Source organism: Mustelus asterias, unplaced genomic scaffold (assembly GCF_964213995.1).
Source record: "Mustelus asterias unplaced genomic scaffold, sMusAst1.hap1.1 HAP1_SCAFFOLD_2848, whole genome shotgun sequence".
NCBI classification, from domain to species: Eukaryota; Metazoa; Chordata; class Chondrichthyes; order Carcharhiniformes; family Triakidae; genus Mustelus; species Mustelus asterias.
The window spans coordinates 1-14,067 of record NW_027592793.1 but is presented as its reverse complement, the minus strand read 5'-3'; the positions used below and the strand labels follow the sequence as shown (position 1 = coordinate 14,067).

The 14,067-nt window shown below is 47.5% G+C and overlaps 1 long non-coding RNA gene across 2 annotated transcripts; it reads right to left on the bottom strand.

The window, feature by feature from the left end:
• Nucleotides 1-5,685: 5,685 nt before the first annotated feature.
• On the bottom strand, nt 5,686-14,061 carry LOC144490075 (uncharacterized). Of its 2 annotated transcripts, XR_013497148.1 has the most exons (4): nt 11,797-14,061; nt 10,686-10,799; nt 9,536-9,694; nt 5,795-6,246 (listed from the first exon to the last, which is right to left on the bottom strand). It is a non-coding gene; the product is annotated as an uncharacterized LOC144490075 (long non-coding RNA). The 2 variants fall into 2 exon arrangements; XR_013497149.1 differs by lacking the exon at nt 9,536-9,694 and having other exon boundaries at nt 5,686-6,246.
• Nucleotides 14,062-14,067: the final 6 nt, after the last annotated feature.

Here is a 14,067-nt window from a genome sequence, read left to right as displayed (position 1 = left end):
GTGTACCCGAACAGGCGCTGGAGTGCGGCAACTAAGGGATTTTCACAGTAACTTCATTGCAGTGTTAATGTAAGCCTACTGTGACACTAATAAATAAACTAAATTAAATTCAATCACCATTTATTTTGCTACTTGCAAATTTAAAAGTGAAGGGCTTTTAATTTCTTGCTTTGCACTCTGTGAGAATACTTCAATGGCCTATTTCCTGCTTGCTGTGCATCATTGCTACTGAACAGCTGGAAATCACAATGGTTTCATTCCAGATTTAACTGCATTGGGAAACTGTCACTGGAGTTTCAGTCTTGATTTTGTACGTGAGTCTCTGGAGTGGACAATGTGTCTGATCACCATTCCTTGTCCCTCCCTGCGGACACAATAGTTAAGAAATCTCACCAACGCCTCTACTTTCTCAGAAGACTAAGGAAATTTGGCATGTCCGCTACAACTCTCACCAACTTTTACAGATGCACCATAGAAAGCATTCTTTCTGGTTGTATCACAGCTTGGTATGGCTCCTGCTCTGCCCAAGACGGCAAGGAACTACAAAAGGTCGTGAATGTAGCCCAATCCATCACGCAAACCAGCCTCCCATCCATTGACTCTGTCTACACTTCCCGCTGCCTTGGAAAAGCAGCCAGCATAATCAAGGACCCCACGCACCCCAGACATTCTCTCTTCCACCTTCTTCCGTCGGAAAACAGATACAAAAGTCTGAGGTCACGCACCAACTGACTCAAGAACAGCTTCTTCCCTGCTGCTGTCAGACTTTTGAATGGACCTACCTTGCATTAAATTGATCTTTCTCTACACCCTAGCTATGACTGTAACACTACATTCTGCACTGTCTCCTTTCCTTCTCTATGTATGGTATGCTTTGTCTGTATAGCGTGCAAGAAACAATACTTTTCACTGTATACTAATACATGTGACAATAATAAAGCAAATAAAATCAAATCTACAACCTACTGACTCAGTGAGGCAGTACTGCCAGCCGTGTCAAAGCTATTTATTCTTTGACCATCTTCATCAGAAAGGGTCTTTTCTCCCTAGCGCTCAATAAATAAGGCCTTATGTGCCTGCATTGGAGGTCTTGTGGCGCAGTGGGGTTAGTGTCTCTGCCTCTGAGCCAGAAGCTCCAGGTTCGAGTCCCACCCCAGGACTTGACGGCCAAGGAAGATGCGTTCATAACGCGGACAAATGGGTTGTGAGTCAACCTGCAAAATCCTTCCAAACACGCCAATGGCTGGCAGTAAGAGCAGGGCTCCTGGTCAGCCATGCTTGAGTTTCCTGGTCAGTATTGTTTGATGAGAACAGCACCCCTTCAAACTATAAGCCTGTGGCAGCCGGCTAGCCAGCTGCCTGTGGGCAGCACAGTGGTTAGCACTGCTGCCTCACAACGCCAGGGATCCGGGTTCGATTCCCGGCTTGGGTCACTGTCTGTGCGGAGTTTGCCCATTCTCCCCTTGTCTGCGTGGGTTTTCTCCGAAAATGTGTGCAGGTTAGATTGATTGGCCATGATAAATTGCTCCTTAGTGTCAGGAGGATTAGTAGGGTAAATATATGAGGTTAAAGGGATAGGGTGGGATTGTTGTTGATGCAGGCTTGATGGGCCAAATAGCCCCCTTCTGCACGGTAGGTATTTTATGTTCCAGGATAGATTCGCCCTACAAACTGTCTGCCTTTTGCATCGCTAGATCATAGAATCCCTACAATACAGAAGGAGGCCATTTGACCCATCCAGTCTGTACTGACCACAATCCCACCCAGGCCCTAGCCCCATAACCCCATGCATAGATGTGAGAAGTGAAACGAACAAATGTGCATGCATCAGGTTACAAAGATATCTGCTGTTTAGAGGGGAGATTAGGGAATTTCCTGCTCTTAACTATACTTGATTGATATTGGATTGGAACCCACCCAGTACAGAAAGGACGTGCTACAGGAAATTCCTTTCAAGCACATCTTAGTAAATCTGTAAACTAGAGATGTCAGCATATCGTGGGTTTTAAAAAGTAACACAACACAGATTATTGAAAATGACAGGGGGGGGTGAAATTGATGCATTCCAGTCATGTATGATGGGGCCACGGTGAATTTGCAGTCTGTTTTACGCTGACTCCCACTTCCTTTTTCCATTAATCAATTGCAACCCCATAGATTTCAATTCAGCCTGCTGTTGCTCACAATGTAATTTTATTAATGTTTACAGCTATTTTACGCACTTTTGTTTCCCAACCGTGGTTCGATGGGGAGCATTCTCCGCTCTGAGCTGTAACGATATGGGTTCATTTCCCAGTTACTCCGAGGGATATAGAATTACACAGTGCAGAAGAGGCCCTTCAGCCCACCGAGTCTGCATCAACACACAAGAAACACCTGACCTCTCTCCTAATCCCATTTACCAGCACTTGGCCCATAGCCTTGAATGTTCCAAGTGCTCATCCAGGTACTTTTTAAAGGATGTGAGGCATCCCGCTTCCACCACCCTCCCAGGCAGCGCATTCCAGACCGTCACCACCCTCTGGGTAAAAAAGCTTTTCCTCACATCCCTCCTGAACCTCCTGCCCCTCACCTTGAACCCATGTCCCCTTGTAACTGACCCTTCAACTAAATGTTTATTTTATTAGTGTCACAAGTAAGCTGACATTAACACTGCAATGAAGTTGCTGTGAAAATCCCCTCGTCGCCACACTCCAGCACCTGTGCTGCGGGAGAACTTAGCATGGCCAATGGACCATGTCTTTCAGACTGTGGGAGGAAACCGGAGCACCCGGAGGAAACCCGCGCAGACACGGGGAGAACGTCAGACTCCACACAGACAATAACCCAAGCCGGGAATCGAACCCGGATCCCTGACGCTGTGAGGCAGTCGTGCTAACCACTGTGCCACTCCAGACAGTGACCCAAACCGGGAATCGAACCCAAATTCCTGGCACTGAGGCAGCAGTACTAACCACTGTGCCACCCCAGACAGTGACCCAAACCGGATCCCTGGGGTTGTGAGGCAGCAGTGCTAACCACTGTGCCATGTGCGGCTCCATATCCACTTTGTCCATGCCATTCCAGGCCAACACTCCAGTGCCATACTGAGGGTGTGCTGCACTGTCAGAGGTGGCGTCTTTCAGGTGGAACATTAAACCAAGGCCCCATCCAGTGGACCTAAAAAATCCCACGGTGTCCTGACTAATATTTCTCCCTCAACCAGCATCAATATAGCAAAATGATTATCTGGGCATTATCACATTGCTGTTTGTGGGAGCTGGCCTCCGATCTAAATTACAGCACTGACTACATTTGGAAGATAATTAGTTGTTTGCTGGACTCTTTGGAACATTTTTTGGTCATGAAAGGCGCTATATGAATGCAAGTCTTTCTTGTCTTTCTCATTGACATTTTTATGATGACCAAGTGCTGTGTGTCATATTCAAGTATATTATGAACTTTTTCAATACTTTAAAAATTTTGAACAGTTTCCTATTTCAAACCATGTGATTTTTTTTGGGCTTCTCAGCTCCAGACAGTCCTGAATCTTAAACATATGCCTATTTAAAGTTTTAAAAGTTTATTTATTAGTCACAAGTAGGCTTACATTAACACTGCAATGAAGTTACTGTGAAATTCCCCTCGTCACCACAATCTGGTGCCTGTTCGAGTCAATGCATCTAACCAGCACGTCTTTCAGAATGTGGGAGGAAACCGGAGCACCCGGAGGAAACCCACGCAGACAGGGGGGGAACGTGCAGACTCCGCACAGACAGTGACCCAAGCAAAGGTCCCTGGCGCTGTGAGGCAGCAGTGCTAACCACTGTGTCACCGTGTCGCCCATAATTAAACAGAGGGCAAGACTCTCTGGCCTCCCAGCCATGTGTTTCCCACTGGCGGGAGTTGGCACATTGTTTGCTAGCGGCGGGATTCTCTGGTCACGCCGCTGTCAATGGGAATTCCCGTTGACATCACCCCATGCCGGCGAAACGTGGGCGGAGAATCCCGCCGGTGTGAACGGCCGGAGAATTCTGACCATAGGCTTTCACAGCCATCCGGAGAATTCACAGAGCCCTTTGTCTAAGGATAGACTGTCAACACAAGAACTGTCGCATTCCAAAAGAGAAAATGCTGGAAAATCTCAGCATTTTCAACTGTAGCATTCCAACCGGCTCATCTTTCTGTTTCACTATGGACAAAAGAAGCATCGAAACTCAACAAGCCAACGTTGATTCCCATCAAACTCCCATTGTATTATGATGGTCTCTCATTCAAATAAGACTGGATGAATTTGAAAATGTCAGGCGACAACACAAGAGGTGTAATCAACACACACCGTCACATTTTGGAAAAAAGGATTCTGAACTTGTCCAAGTCACATGGCTAGGGAGCCATTTTGTGGTCTGCTCTTAAAATAAAAGTGAGAAGCTGCTTAGAGACTTGAATGCACCAAAAAGTCATTGCGCCAGCTACAAGCCAATGAAGCAGCCAAGGTAATAAACAGCAATACGTTGAAGGTGGGTGGACTCTCCCCAACCTCTTCTGACCTTAAGTCCACCCAAGAACCAACCTCCTGGAAGTGTGACTTGAAAAGGCTTTGCAGCTTATCCGAAATCTGCTGTTTTGCAAGACCTTCTCTTAAGCCAAGGCATCAACTCATCTAAGAAACTGCAGGACTGCTAAGGAAAGGACTGAGTCAATCATAAATTGTGATTGTGTTTTATTTTTCCTCAACTGCATCGAATGTTCACGTGAGTGACAGAATGGGTGAGTCGAGAGAATAAGACATTGGGAGGCATTTTCCCGTCCTGCCTGCCACGGGAATCATAGCAGTTGGGGGTTGGGGGGGGGTGGGGGCAGACCATGCAAAGGTCTGTTGGCCTCAGGCGGAATATTCTAGCCTTGGGGAAAGCGTGCCTGGAAAATCCCACCCATTGTGTTTTTAAAACTTTGAGGCAAGTATGTGATAATAAATAACATATCCTATTTTTAAATTCAACAAAAGCTTGCTGCAGAAATGATTTAAACTGGGACAAGCACTCTTAAGGGAACACACAACACTTATATACAAAACACACTGATCACAGGCCGTAGGTAAACGCATATATTCTGTCATTGACTCATGCTGGGGAAATAGAGGCAGCACGGTGGCACAGTGGTTAACACTGCTGCCTCACAGCGCTAGGGACCCGGGTTCAATTCCGGCCTCGAACCACTGTCTGCTTGGAGTTTGCCCATTCTCCCCGTGTCTGCGTGAGTTTCCTCCAGGTGGTCTGGTTTCCTTCTAAAGATGTGCAGGTTAGGTGGATTGGCCATGCTAAATTAACCCGAGTGTGAGGGGGATTAGCAGGGTAAATGTGTGGGGTTAAGGGAATCGGGCCTGGGTGGGACTGTGGTCGGTGCAGACTCAATGGGCCAAATGGCCTCCTTCTGTAGTGTAGGGATTCTATGAAATATAGTTATTTTTTACGTGATAGATTATGGGGGGAATTCTCTCATCCTGCCCGCCACGGGAGTCGTAGTGGGCGGGGGTGGGGGTGGGGGTGGGGGGGGGCAGTGGACCACACAAAGGGACCATGCAAAGGTCCATTGACCTCGGGCGGGATTCTCCGGTTTTGGGGTGAGCGTAACCGGAGAATCCCACCCTATATATTTTAACATCTGCACTCTTCCCCTTAGTAAGAAGTTTAACAACACCAGGTTAAAGTCCAACAGGTTTATTTGGTAGCAAAAGCCACACAAGCTTTCGGAGCTGCAAGCCCCTTCTTCAGGTGAGTGGGAATTCTGTTCACAAACAGAGTTATACTCTTCCCCTTACACAGAGAACGGAAAACAACAGCATGCCTCACTGTGTGGGCATTGGGGTCGCAATGGAATATTTGAGTGCTTATTGTTCAGTCTCAGTGGTCATCAAACCGCTCTTCCTACATCCTCTTTTGCATAGTTAACACTGGCAAGAAAGGTGTGATAATCACTTCTTTTTTAGCCTGCGTAGGCGGGCCATGAGAAACACCCGAAACCACTTGCAACCACAAGAGACTTGGCCTAGAATCAAAATTCCAAAAGTGGCTCTTTTGATTTGTAATAGGAGAGAATTGGATGTCCTACATGTTGTCCCTGAACAGAGATCCAAGTTCTTCTTGTCAGATTTACAGGAGGAGTCCTTCTTAGCTATGTTCTTTCCTCATTAGCTCCCATGGGAATGGACAGTTCTGAAAAATCCACGTTCTTTAATGTTCATATGTGTTCTTTACAGGTCCCCAGCTGTGCATGATAGATCCAATGAATAAGAGGTGTAAAAAAAAAGAAACCAAACCAATTCTTAAGTTTAAAGTTTATTGATTAGTGTCAGAAACAGCCTCACAGTGCCCGGGTTCAATTCCAACCTCAGGTCACTGTCTGTGCGGAGTTTGCACATTCTCCCCGTGTCTGTGTGAGTTTCCTCCGGGTGCTCCGGTTTCCTCCTACACTTGAAAGATGTGCAGTTTAGGCCGATTGGCCATGCTAATTTGCCCTTTAGTTTTAGGGGGACCAGCAGGGTAAATATGTGGGGTTACGGGAATAAGGCCAGGGTGGGATAGCGGTCAGTGCAGTCTCGATGGGCTGAATGGCCTCCTTCTGCATTGCAGGGATTCTAAATATGTGGAGTTATGGGGATAGAATCTGGGTGGGATTGTGGTCAGTGCAGACTCGGGCCGAATGGACTCCTTCTGCACTGTCGGGATTCTATGATCCATGAAATAGGCTTACATTAACACTGCAATGAAGTTTCTGTGAAAATACCCTAGTTTGGGTACACTGAGGGAGAATTTAGCATGGCCAATGCACCTAACCAGCACCTCTTTCAGACTGGGGGAGGAAACCGGAGCACCCGGAGGAAACCCACGCAGACACGGAGAGAACATGCAGACTCCACGCAGGCACCCAGAGCCGGAATTGAACCTGGGTCCCTGGTGCTTTGGGGCAGCAGTGCTAACCACTATGCCACCGTGCCTCTTATGTCAGGACTCATGAATGATCCTGCCTTAGTTTGAGTCCCGGCTCAACTGATTCCGTTTCTCCAGGAAAATACTCCATAGATTATAGATTGGGGTGGCACAGTGGCACAGTGGTTAGCACTGCTGTCTCACAGCTCCAGGGACTTGGTTTCGATTCCCAGCTTGGATCACTGTCTGTGTGGAGTTTGCACGTTCTCCCCGTGTCTGCGTGGGATTCCTCCAGGTGGTCCGGTTTCCTCCCACAGCCCAAAGATGTGCAGGTTAGATGGATTGACCATGCAAAATGGACCCCAGTGTCAGGGGATTAGCAGGGTAAATATGTGGGGTTATGGGAATAGGGCCTGGGGGGGATTGTGATTGTTGCAGACTCAATGAGTCGAATGGCCTCCTTCTGCACTGTAGGGATTCTATGATTACCACGCAACTAATTAAAATGATACCCTTCCATCGCATTCCCTCCTTGACTTCCCCATACAGGCTGAGCTCCACAATGGAGCTGCCCAACCAATCCCCAACCTTTCCAATAGGTTAACTGCTCCAACAGCCTGGTGGTCCGCAGGTCCGGCCTGACCACGAGAACGGCTACTGACTGCAAGTGGCCATTTTAAAGGATGAGCCCCAGTAAATGTGTGACAGGCCAATAGCCCCAGCCGAAACCTGCATGTTGAGGGGAGAACGGTACCCCTCGCTAATAATTAATGTAAATTCCTAACGTTTTATGTGCTGTTGGATTTTCTGTGCTGCTCACGCCAAGTTAGAGTGTGCTTCTCGCTCATCCTGAAATAGGAAGACGTCTCACAATACCATCCTGAAATGTTCATGAGCAAGTCAACCATTGACCAAGTCAATGGTCTCTTTTGCGTTTGCCAAAGTGCTTTGTTTTCTCTTGATCTTCTCTCGTTGTATAATAATGGCAGCAACACGCAGAGCATTGTCATGTTGCAGTACTGTCCAATACATTAGCTCCCAGCTACACAGCTACACTTGGCTTATTGGAATTCCAGATGTGACTCATTGGGTTCAAGCCTCACTCCAGGTGTCAAGCCAAGAACTTGGGCTGACACTTAAGTGTGTTACCAAAGATGTTCTGTGCTGATGTTAAAGCGAGGGCTTGACAGTGACAAAACTGCAATAATAGTTCAGGTGCTGCAGCCATGGTTCTGAGGTTTGAGCTGAAGAGTTAGCCCTGCCTTCCTCTGACCACACATGTTGCTGAGTGTGGTCAGCATTCACAGGATCACGGTGACCTTCCTGCATGCAAGTGGCACAGTGGTTAGCACGGCGGCCTCACAGCGCCAGGGACCCGGGTTCGATTCCCGGCTTGGGTGACTGTCTATGCAGAGTCTGCACCTTCTCCCCGTGTCGGCATGGGTTTCTCTGGTTTCCTCCCACAGCCCGAAAGAAGTGCTGGTTAGGTGCATTGGCCATGCTAAATTCTCCCTCAGTGCACCCGAACAGGCGCCAGAGTGTGGCGACTAGGGGATTTTCACAGTAACTTCATTGCAGTGTTAATGTAAGCCTACTTGTGACACTAATAAATAAACTTTAAACAATTTAGCATGGCCATTCCACATATATCTTTGCATGGCCATGCATGCTTTTATTTCAGCCATCAAACCTATTGTCATGTTCATCAACACTCAACTCATGCCAACAAATTGTGTTTATTTTCCATTTACTTTTAGGTCTTTGGACACTAAGGGGCAATTTAGCACGGCCAATCCACCCAACCTACACATCTTTGGACTGTGGGAGGAAACCAGAGCACCCGGGGGAAACCCACGCAGACACGGGGAGAACGTGCGGACTCCACACAGACACTGACCCGAGACCGGAATTGAACCCGGGTCCCTGGCGCTGTGAGGCAGCAACGCTAACCATTGTGCCACCGTGCCATCGACATTCCATAGCGGGTCCCTGGTGTTTCGGCAAGTAATACATGCAGAATGGCATAGACCTTGGCGACACCAAACGGTCCCGCTGGCAGCCAATGGCAAGGCACCTCCACCACAGGAACAGACGCTGTGGGCGAGGGGGGGAGGAGGCTGATGGTGGCCTCAGCATTTATATTTAGAGAAATGCAAATGAGTTGCAGCAGAAACGCAAGCAGCAGTAAATTCTTAAGGCTAGCACAATTCTTGTCCCGGTATTAATAATGTAGAGAATTACAGGCAATCATATGATGTCCATACAAGAATCTGCACAGCCATCTGAGCATACTGATGGAGATGAGAGTGGAAATGACAAAGCACAGGCCATAATTTTCTGAGCTTCCTTAGATTCTGTAACATCCTTACCTGGTCTAGCCTACAAGTGGCTCCAGGCAGGGGAGGTGATTGCATAGTGGTGTTATCGCTAAACTATTAATCTAGAAACTCAGCCAATGTTCTGGGGACCCGGGTTCAGATCCCGTCACGGCAGATAGTGGAATTTGGATTTAATAAAACAAATCTAGAATAAGAATCTATTGATGACCATGGAACCGTTGTCGATTGTTGGAAAAACCCACCTGGTTCACCTGATGTCTTTTAGGGAAGGAAATCTGCCATCCTTACCTTGTGCTGATCTACTTTGTGTGACAGGTTTATTTGGTAGCACAAGCTTTCGGAGCGCTGCTCCTTCATCAGGTGAGTGGGAGTTCTGTTCACCCCAGTCCATCTCCACATCATGGCTACTTTGTGTGACTCCAGAGCCACAGCAATGTGGTTGACTCTCTAGCTATGCAGGGACGGTGGTATACTGGTTAGCACTGCTGCCTAGCAGTGCCAGGGACCCAGGTTTGATTCCTGGCTTGGGTCACTGTCTGTGTGAAGTCTGTACACTCTCCCTGTGTGCATGGCTTTCCTCCGGGTTCTCCGGTTTCCTCCGAAAGACATGTCGGTTAAGTTGATTGGCCATGCTAAATTGACCCTAGTTTCGGGGGATCAGCGGGGTAAAAAAGTGGGGTTACGGGGATAGGGCCTGGGTGGGATTGTGGTCAGTGCAAACTCGATGGGCCAAATGGCCTCCTTCTGCACTGTAGGGGATTCTATCATTCTATGATTAGCTTGAGTGCGACTCTTCTCTGATTTTTCTGGGTCACCCTAGGTTGTTTGGGCTCCCCCAACATTAGACCATTTCACTCATCACAGACAACAATAAACCACACCATTCAGCAGTACAATGTAAATTGGGCAGTCCGATGGCACAGTGGGGTTAGCGTCCCTGCCCCTGAGCCAGAAGCTCTGAGTTCGAGCCCCACAGTAAGAAGTTTAACAACACCAAGTTACCCCAGTCCAACGCTGGCATCTCCACATTCGAGCCCCACACCAGGACGTGATGGCCAAGAACGGTGCGTTCATAACGCGGCCAAACAGGTTGAGTGTCAACCTGCAAAATCCTTCCAAACATGCCAGTGGCTGGCGGTAAGAGTGGGAGAGACTCCTGGTCAGCCACACTTGATGTGGAGTAGCGCCCCTCAAGCTATAAGCCTCCTGGCGACAAACTAGTGACCTGTTCCAGGAATTACTAGCTATGAAAACAGATGAAAGTCTGTCTTAAGTGTGGGAAGAGAAAGAAGATTAAATAAATAGCTGGTTTGTATGAGGCACCTACTGGACTTAAACTGGAGTCCAAACTAGAAGTTTGAATAGAAATATGAAACCTTTATCTGCATGTGCATTTTTATTCGTTAAAATCAAACATACCTCTAAAAATCAAACATACCTCTACACCAAAGAGCAACGATCCCTCTGTGATCCCGTTGAAATTTTCAAGAAAGCAGTTCTGAGTTTACGGTGACTCATGTCTCATGACTTGGGTGGAATTTGTGTGGCAAACCTGGAACATCAGCAAGTGAATTATGGTCAATTATCATACGCAGTTTCCTGAAATAGTCACATGCTTGACAACTTACAGCTAAAGCAGAAGGTGAGTAAGAGAAACGTGATACTATCGACTCAATGCATTTTCTTCACTTTGTTTTTCAGACTAAAGTTTTAAAGTTTATTGGTGTCACAGCTGATTTCCAAGTCTGCAAACGGATGGCAAGATGATATATTTAAAGTTTTAATTTATTAGTGTTACAAGTAGGCTTACATTAACACTGCAATGAAGTTACTGTGAAAAATCCCTTAGTCGCCACTCTGTTCGGGCTACACTAAGGGGCAATTCAGCATGGCCAATGCACCTAACCAGCATGTCTTTCGGACTGTGGGAGGAAACCAGAGCACCCGGAGGAAACCCACGCAGACACAGGGAGAACGTGCAGACTCCGCACAGACAGTCACCCAAGCTGGGAATTGAACCCGGGTCCCTGGCGCTGTGAGGCAGCAGCACTAACCACTGTGCCACCGTGCCGCCCCTCTGGGCGTCCTTTTACTAGTGAAAACTGCTTCAACGATATAAGGAGAAAGAGATGGCGCACCGAAGATCAGGTTAATGAAGATCTTAAAGGGGGAGTTGGAGCTAGAGGTCCCTGGCTTGGCTGAGAGGCAGCAGTGGCAGCCATTGCTTATGTGACTGCGCTGGAGTCTGGATTAGCATTTGCGATAAAAGGCGGGGGGAGTTCCAGTGAGGATTGTGTTCACAAGAAATCGTGTTCCGGCCTCCAGGTGTCAGTACTGTACTTGGGCACAAAGTCAGGTTAGCGCCACCTGGTAGTACAGAGTGCAACTACACCCACCGTCAGCTTGTGACACCTCGGCTGCCATTGTTTTCTAGACCACTTCAAATGACTCCATTGCTTCGCAATGTACTTGCATAAAAATTGGTGCTAATTATGATCTTGGAGTTCTTATCCAGAATACAGTAAAATTAGGAACAAAAATGGACTTACCACAGCTTTTTGGACGTACTCAGCTAGTTCTTGCTTGACTCAAGTGTCTAGAGAGGAAGCAAAATCACTTTAGTAAGAGCTATCTCTTCATCAACATTTCCTCTTTCGTCCGTTATCCCGCTCAGTATATTTACATATATATTTAACTTCGACAGCACCATTTAAGTGCATTGCACAATCGTCATTTTTCTCTTTTCACTGCAAAGACGCATGTTAGTTGCTGAGCAAGGAGAGGTTAAAGTTTTTTAAAAAGGTCACCACAACGTTCTAAAGGTCTCAATGTTGCTTGTTTTGCAAAGTGAAGCGAGAAAAAAAATCAAAATGGGGGTAGGTCCTTCTTAAAAAAACTCTTTCACGGGACGTCAGTGACGCAGCACTTGTCTCACAGTATCCCAACAGTGTAGAAGGAGGCCATTCGGCCCGTCGTGTCTGCACTGACTCTACCAACAGAGCACGTTACCCAGACCCACTCCTTGCCCTACCCCATAACCCCACACATTTACCCTGCTAATCCCCCTAACCTGCACATTTTGAGACACTTAGGGGCAATTTAGCATGGCAAATCCACCTAACCTACACAGCTTTGGACACTAAGGGGCAATTTGGCATGGCAAATCCACCTAACCTACACAGCTTTGGATATTAAGGGGCAACTTAGCATGACAAATCCACCTAACCTACACAACTTTGGACACTAAAGGGCAATTTAGCATGGTCAATCCACCTACCCTACACATCCTTGGACACTAAAGGGCAATTTAGCATGGCCTATCCACCTAACTGGCACATTTTTGGACATTAAGGCACAATTTAGCATGGCCAATCCACCTAACCTGCACGTCTTTGGAGTGTGCAAGGAAACCGGAGCACCCGGAGGAAACCCTCGCAGACATGGAGATTACATGCAAACTCCACACAGACAGACACCCAAGACTGAACTCCCTGGCAGTGTGAGGCAGCACTGCTAGCCACTGTGCCGCTCACGCAGTGGTTGCACATTCCCAGCTGTTCTTGGGAAGATGATGGCAGGCCGCCTTCTTGAACCACTGCAGCCCAACTGCTGCTGTTAAGGTGTCCCTTGAGAGAAAACACTGCCAGAGGGCTAAAGCGGGGAACGGGACTGGCAGGATTGCGCTACAGAGGGCGGGAATGACTCGATGGGATGATTAGCCTCCTTCTACTCCGTAATGACTCTGCGTGGGATTTTCCAGTCCCGCCCAACAAGGGAATCGTCGCAGGTTGACGGAACAATTAAATGTCCGTTGACTTTGAATGGGAATTTCCCATGGCGGGCGAGACACACCCTTTAAGCATTAAAGTTACGGTTCTGTGCGCAGAAACTACAGAAAGTATGGGGCAGTTGGTGAATCACCAGTGGGTGTCCAGTCCCATGGAACTGTAGCTCAGAAACCCTTCAAGAGTGAAGTGAAGATTGGTGAAACCTTCCTGTCACAGCGACAGACCTTTAACTGTCCATTGACCCTTTATCCTAAATTCACCACGTCCTTTCTCAGAGGAATTAAGTTTGATTCCGATGGAGCACACGTTAAGTTGTGATTCAAATGACTCACAACCCTTTCTCAAATGAATTGGCACAGAATTCACTGTAGCAGAGCTTTAGGTGCCGGAGCGTGGTGCCTTCTTGCGAGCTGTGCCCAGCATACCCTCTAATTATATCTTTAAAAATTTAAGTTTATTCATTAGTCACAAGTAGGTTTACATTAACACTGCAATGAAGTTACTGTGAAAATCCCTGAGTCGCACACTCCGGCGCCTGTTCGGGTACACTGAGGGAGAAGTTAGCATGGCCAATGCACTGAACCAGCACATCTTTCAGACTGTGGGAGGAACCAGAGCACCCGGAGGAAACCCACGCAGACACGGGGAGAACGTGCAAACTCCTCACAGACGGTGACCCAAGCCGAGAATGGAACCCGGGCCCCTGGCGCTGTGAGGCAGCAGTGCTAACCACTGTGCCGCCGTGCCGCCCATCCTTTACTCTCATTCTGTGCTTTTAAAACTCTAACTCTTTTAAACCCTCTAACAATGTTCTCCCCGCTGCCATTTACGGGAAAAAGATACAAAAGTCTGAGGTCACGTACCAACTGACTCAAGAACAGCCTCTTCCCTGCTGCTGTCAGACTTTTGAATGGACCTCCCTTGCATTAAGTTGACCTTTCTCTACACCCTAGCTATGACTGTAACACTACATTCTGCACCCTCTCTCCTTTCCTTCTCTATGAAACGGTATGCTTTTGTCTGTATAGGCGC